The sequence below is a fragment of the Carassius carassius genome, chromosome 13 (assembly GCF_963082965.1).
Source record: "Carassius carassius chromosome 13, fCarCar2.1, whole genome shotgun sequence".
Classification (NCBI taxonomy): domain Eukaryota; kingdom Metazoa; phylum Chordata; class Actinopteri; order Cypriniformes; family Cyprinidae; genus Carassius; species Carassius carassius.
Window position 1 is genome coordinate 17,230,419 of NC_081767.1, and position 7,898 is coordinate 17,238,316.

The window sequence follows — 7,898 nt, forward strand, 5'->3', positions numbered from 1 at the left end:
AGCTTGTGTAAATCCTGGTAAAACAGAGAAACAAATAGAGACATAATTAGCGTAGCGGCTTTTCCAAGCAAGTAAAATTAATTAGTTTAACCCAAGCTAAAGAATAATAATGTATATAATAATAATAATATATATATAACTCCGGTGATTAATATCTGTTTGTCACATGAGGGAACACAATTCATAATATTGACTGGAAAGAACTTTAGTGCATGATCTATTTGATCTATTTTCTGTCATAGTTTTTATTTTTATTATTATTATTATTTATTTACACCCCTGCATTCTGCTCAGGGCACTGGGTTGTAGTTGCAGTTCAGTTGCAATTTCTGTTTGACTTATGGTTCTGACAGGGCAATACAGAAGACATTCATGGTGGTTGTTCGTGTTTTACTACACTGTGTCATTAAATATAGGTGACTTGTCCAGTCTTATTTTCATCAAGAAAAAAAAGGCCCCATCAAAAACACAAACCCTCAATTGTTTTGTTTTCTAATGGTCCTCGAAGGTTTGTTTGTTGTGGCCTGTTCTGTCATTTTTAGAGTTTGGAGATCATTTAAATTATCTTTGTCTTACTGTGTCTTTCCCCATAAAACATTTGCCATGTGCATTCACACATATAATGAAACAAACCTCTTTACAATCTCTCTCAACAAGAAACATTTCTTTCTAGTCTTGCACATTCCTTTAAAGGAATAGTAGTTCACCCAAAAAGGAAAATGCACTCACGCTCAGGCCATCCATGTTTATTTTTGCTTCACAAGAGGCTAATTGATGGACTTCTTTATTATTATTTTTTTTAAGTGAATAAACTCGCACTAGACTGAAGTCAGTGATGACGTTCTTTGATAATGTAAAATGTTCTTGGCTTGTTTTCTGTCTCTGCTGTTTGAATAACTGTGGAAATGTAAGCATTATAATTAGTATCTTAAAATGGTTTTATTAAATTATCATCATGTTAAATACAAATTCAGTTATATTAAAAATATGTTATCACATGACATCCATATGCTGCTTGACTAAAAAGGTATAATGTGTAGTTAACTGTCACTCACATTTTAGAAGATAGACTTGAATGTGCATGATACAAATCTAAATTTGTATAATTCATGACTGAAAACATTTTGTTACATGATTTTGATGTACCATTTACATGGTAATGCAATGTTTGAATTTAAAATGGGTTTCAAAGGATAAATTTTGAGATTTTAAGTTTCCAGTTGATATATCATTTCTGATTATTTCTAAAATGTGATAGAGAAAAAGGCAACGAAGAAGTCTTTTTTTAAACAAAGGTCAAAACTCCTGTTATAATGTAGATTTTTGAGGGTGCACTCTTGTCAAATGAATCTATTACTTTTCCTACATACATTTTAATAAAAGAATTGGTAAAATAAATATTTGGGAGTCTTAGACCTTTCCAATGATATATAGTTTGTCAAGATTAGATTAGATTTAATTGTAATATAGTGAAGTAAATGTAGGCGTCCCGTATACGGGACGGGGTGACAGTTAATTCATAGATTACACTGACATTTGGCTGCATATAGCATTACCCTGGAGTTGTTTTTTTACTCTCCAGCTATGACACTAAGTAAATAATAAAATAAATAGGCATGATAATATCATGACAGGACGATTTGACTATGGAGCATATCGGGCACTTTTACCAGCTGTTTGAACTCTCATTCTGACAGCACCCATTCTCTGCAGTGGATCCGTTAGTGAGCAAGTGATGTAATGCTAAATTTTTTCCATATCTGTTCTGATGCAGAAACAAACTCCTTACCTTAGAGGGCCTAAAGGTGAGTACATTTTCAGGAAATTTTCATTTTTGGGTAAACTATTCCTTTACAGCTTTAAATGAGCCAGTTTCGCAATAACAAAGAAAGTGCCAGTCACTGATTATTTATTCATCCTGGAAAGCTGATAAATGATTGAGGAACAATCACCAGGTGTCCCCGTTAAATACCTAAATACCTTTGCAATTAGATAAGGGATACACTTGTGACTCCATGTTACTCTGCACCCCTGTGTCTCATACAGGCTTGAAGGGAGAGGCAGGGTCACATAGACAGAATGGTATCAGTCCTACAACATTCAGATGACATAACTCAAAACTACTACTGGTTTTGATTGATTAGCAGTTTTTGTCATCATAATAGATGTTTAATTCCTGTGTAATTTGGGGTGTCAGGATTTTATGAGTGTGCAATTTATGCGCCTCTAACAACATCAATCTGAATTATAAAAATAATACAGGCAGTCCACCCCCTCCCCCAGCCCCCAGCCCCCAGCCCCCATATCTTCCATTGTCACAGCCAAATCCATGCCATTGGTTTGGCCAGAAACTGTATGTCACGCTGCTCAAGCAAACAGAGCCACAGGTTGTATATGAAACTGAAGGCAGCTGTCTGGCTGCCTTGCTGCCCAGGCAGTCAATTACTTTACTGGGAGCATTTGAAGGCACCATTTAAAGAAGACTGATTTCAGATTGCTTTGCAAGCCATCATAATGTCACCTTTTATGATCTACAACAAAATCAAGCGAGCTTTAGAGATAACCAAGTGCAGATTAAATGACTGGAGTGCTTATTTCCTGCTAGAAATTGAATCACAAGTTGGATTCATTGGATATGTACCTTATTGAATATATAAATATAATTAATACATCTGTAGTTGACCTCACACATGCTGCACGCAATAATCTATTACCAACAAATTTGGTAATGGTAATGCATTACCAAAATCTTTTTTTTATTTTCTTTTTTTTAATGATTTGAATTAAACATTCAAATACACTTGTCTATTAAATAAATAACAATTGAGCTGCACAGTTTGGTTGATGATGTAAATTTTTTAATTCCTATTTTTGTAATATGCCAGGTTGATAGGTTCCCTGTTTAATTCACAGTGACAAAATGGACAATATAACACAATAGTTATTTGACATTGATTCATTACAAATGAATCAGTATCGAATCAAAATCAAATAGTGGCTAGTAAATAATTTCTAATGTGTGAAAATCTGTGCAACATTACTAGAAAAACTAACCCTAACAATTAGAAAGTTCTACATAGTATTACTGTTTTTGATCAAATGTGACTTGGTGAGCATTTATAAAAAAAAAATGAATGAATGACCTCAAACTTTTAAACAGTAATGTAGGCTAATTTATGGCTATATTGAGCATATTTATATGTATATATACACACTGTTTAGCCTGAATGAAGCAAAGTGATCGAAGGGTCTTGTATGAAGAACCATTAATAACTTGATTAGATAGCACTGTGTTTGTCCAATAACAATGCTGACTAGATGTTATTTAGTAGGCAATGGTGTTGGAGAAAATGTCTACCAGTGATGTGATCACGGCATCGGGTTTTAAACACAATAAATAATGCAACCATCAGTTTCAAATCACGTAAACCTGGCGGTCACTCTGTGTCTCTCTTTCCACCTCCCTTTTTCACTGTTCGTCTATGACTTTCTTCTCTCTCACCCTCTCTCCTGCTCCATGACTACATGGGATTAGTCCCATATATAGATAACCTCTGCTATATTAACCCAAGAGTAGATGCACAGACATTGTCATTCAATGACCAGGGCATGCATACTAAGGAATAGCCAATGCTTAAGCTTCTCATTTAAAGATCTCTGTTCATGGCATTTCACAATCGTCTGCTTTGTAGCTCATAACTTATGCAATGTTATTAAAGCTTTCTGTCAGTGTTGTGACTTCAAACCTCAGTCAGACTAATGCAGTGTGTGATGTGTGTGAATTATTAACCAAACTGTCTGACCGTCTCATGGTAATTGAGATGTTCACACACCCAGGACAGTCTAAATGGGTTCACCTCAGGCAAATTGGCAAAGACAGATCCTTCACTGCAGAGACCTAGTGTCAGCATTCAGCATCCTATGTACAAGTAAAATAGACTTGGTCTGAAGAAACTGACGGATACAAAAGCAGTTGGTCTTCATAGAGAGTCATTAGAAGGTGTTTTAATGAGCAGATGGATATTGATGGAGGCATAGACTGTAACAATATCCATTCTACTATGAAGTGAAGTGACATTCAGCCAAGTATGGTGACCCATACTCAGAATTTGTGCTCTGCATTTAACCCATCCGAAATGCACACACACAGAGCAGTGAACACACACACACACACTGTGAGCACACACCCAGAGCAGTGGGCAGCCATTTATGCTGCGGCGCCCGGGGAGCAGTTGGGGGTTCGATGCCTTGCTCAAGGGCACCTAAGTCGTGGTATTGAGGTGCCCTTGAGCAAGGCATCGAACCCCCATATATGGGTGGGGATGGCTCTGTGTACCTGTGTGACGGCAAACAATGCAGTAGGTAAACTTGAGCTCAAGAGTTAGATAAATTTTTCTCTGTTCAGAAATTTCGGTTGGGTATTGTTTTTGAAAGAAGCCATTATTACCTCACCAAGGCTGTTTTTATTTGATTAAAAATAAGGACTATTGTGAAATTACTGAGAAGTTTTTGTGAAACTCTTTGCTAGTTTGATATATTTTTCAAAATGTCATTTATTTCTGTGATGATGAAAGCTGATTTTCAGCAGCCGTTGCTCTTGTCTTCAAAGTCACATGATTCTTTAGAAATCAATCTGATATGCTAATTTGGTGCTAAATAAATATGTCCTCTTACAAAAGTATTACTCTTTAAAGTATTAATTCTTTAATTCTTAATTCTTTATTAATTCTTTAAAAACTTCTGTTTATAGTGTACATACATATAGACACATACAGTCAAGCACTGGAGGATTTCTTGCACTCTTGTCTTATCCTACTGACCTGTAAAATGCCTCAGTATGTGTGTGAGACCGCGACTGTAGCTGTCAGGCCTGAAGGGCAGGAGAGAGACAGAGGACAGATGAGAGCTTTGCCTTAAAGAGTGCCTGCAGTATTTATGCTGCTGTGAGTCAGGAGCGAGGGGAAATATGTATTGCCCACTCACACACACATACACACACACACATACACATACAACAAGCTACTTTATTATGTCCCACTCTGCATTGCTGGGCAACGTCACATTGAGCACTTTCCATCCCCTTTGATAGCACAATCTGTTTCACCCACTCTCCTCTCGTTTCCTCTCACTTTCCTCTCTCTCTCTATTCCTGTCTATCAAACATGGACATGTCTTTGTTATTCTGTGTCAAAACAGATGATATCTGCATACATCTATATGTGTTTGATATAATAGTGTTTTTGGAATGTGGTCTATGCAGTTAAACACAGGTGGTTGGGGCAAACCGAGGTAAACAGATGGATCCCTAATGCAGCTCTCTCATTGTCCTTCACTAAACATGTAAATATACATCAGGAAATGTCCACTCATTATGGGCTTCAGATAGCATTATTAGTGTGTGCAAACATTTTGTCCTCCTACCTATGACCTCAGAATACACTATAATGTGGATTCTAATTGGATGAGTCATATTTGGGGCCATTATAACTTCATTATATGCACACCTGTGATCACACTCTCTGTTACGCCAAGCTGCATGGAAATTGTAAACAGCCTACACAAATTAGACTTATTAACTATATTACACTGTGGTGTAAATAAATTAATAGATGTATTTGCTGAACATTGCTGCCTTTGTCATCTAACACTTACTTAATGTTCTGTTACGTTAACAAACTTTCAGCTAAATTTTGCAGGCAAAAAAATAAGAAATAAATGGTCAATTGTCATTGACTTTCTGTTGGTCAATGTGGCATATTCTCATGACCAACTTGAACATAAGCAAAATCTGCAACAGGAACGTTTTATGCCCCCACACTAAAATACCAGTTTTGTGAATTCCTATTGAAATGATTGGATTTCACCTGTGGAATTTCACGAAGGAACAGTAAAGGGCACAACGTTAATCTTTAAAAACTCTCGTAATTTATTTGAATTTATTAATTTTATAATGCTGTTAAATGTAATCTTTAGCAAATCTCAAAATTAATATATTTTCATATACATGATTATATATTTGAATGCACATTATAATATTGTAATGCTTAACTTGTAGCATTTGAAATGGTTGAATGTAGTTTTTTCCCCAAAGTATTTCTTATTTATTTAGACAGAATACAATATAATTGAAATATTTAGAATTTAGGCATATAGAGGTTATTTGCACAGGAATATATCAAGGTGAATAAAGGAGGCTAGTGATTAAATCAAGACTGTGGGCCATGAACAGTTTGTGAATGTGTATTTATTAACCCTCTGGTGTTGTTCTGTCATCATTGTTCTGTCAAATTTTTTTTTACGAATTTTTTACTTCAACTGAATGGTGCTGAATGAAACTGAACACACACACACACACAAATAATTGACACTGACAAAAATGTCACACTTTTACTGTTTGAAAAAAAAAATAACACATTGGAAACAAATGGGAATTGAATGACATCTAGTGAAAACATTTGATACTGCAACCATCCTAAAGCATTCAAGATTTACACTCAAAACAAGGTTGCCAGGAAATAAATGTATCATAACTATTTCATAAAGATAATTTAGTATGATAAAATAATAATATTGTATAATTATATAAAATAAAATATTAAAGACAAAAAAACAAACCCATCAAACTAAAATGTAGTACATTCACTTCATTGAAAGCAAAAACACTATATTTATGTATTAACTGCTGATAGAGTCAATGCACTACACTGTGAGCTGATGTAGTGAAAGTGTTACATTTCTATTTTGTTTGACTGGGGATCTGTTGTGGACAGTACAGGGTTGAAAAGCAATGTTTCCAACCTCTGTTTTTCTCTTTTGGTGCTATGTGTGTGCTTCAAAGTTTGTATTAGATTTGAAATGTGCCCTGTCAGTCTGTTCTGTATGTCACTGTATGAAAAAATGAAAAAGCTGAAAAAAATTAAAATAAAGAGCTGAGTCTCTGTTGACATGTATGTAAGCACCTTTTATACATCAGCAGCAAATTAAAAGTCAATGTCAGCAACTGTGCACTTGATGGACACACACACACACACACACTGTCCCTCTGATGAATGACAGTTTTGCCTTAGGTGATATACGGTGTGGCGGGGTGAAGTAGGACATGACACGAGAAGGAGGGTAAATTCCCCGAAGGGTGTATTTATTAAATATACTCGGCATCTTGTCTTGGAAGTGCTCTAGTGCAGTGTGGGTCCGTGCTCTCCTGTGGCATTGGGGCTGGTGGTCACACGCTGCTGTCTAGGGCAGAAGGAAAAGACAACGTTAGCCGTTTCTCTTGGAGACATCTCTCACCTCTGTGGCTGCTTGCGGAGTTTAAAAGGGCAGCAGCTGATGACACGCAGGTGTGGCCGCTCAGCCCGTGATGAGTAGGCGCAGGTGTGTCTGCGCCGTTGCCAGGGCGACGCTGATGAGTGCCCGGGACACGCGTCACACTCCACCCCCCTAAGCGTCGTCCTCGGCCATTTTCCAAAATGAAATGTGGTGTTGGGTGGGGGGCCGGCTGAAGTTCCTTCCCCTCAGCGACCCTGACCTGGGCCCAGCAATGTTTGAGGCGATCGTCCTCGTGCTGGTCCCTAGAAAAACCCCCTGCCCCGGTCACCTGCTGAAACAGATCATAGTAGAGGTTAGGGTGAGGGCGGGGTAACTCACCGTCCCTGGGACTGTCGGAGGCAAGCAGCACGGGACGTCGCGGGGCCTTCCTGCGGGGCTTCCTGGAGGGGCGGTTCCCGGACGGGCTGGCGGGCTGGGTGATGGCAGCGGTTAAACCTGGCCAGTCCCTTCCCAACAGGACCGGTACGGGGAGGTCTCGGACAAGCCCAACGTCTATTGGCCAAGCGCCGACCGGTGCAGTGACGGTGTCTCGCCCCGCCGGCACCTCCCTGGTGTCGCTGTGCACGCAT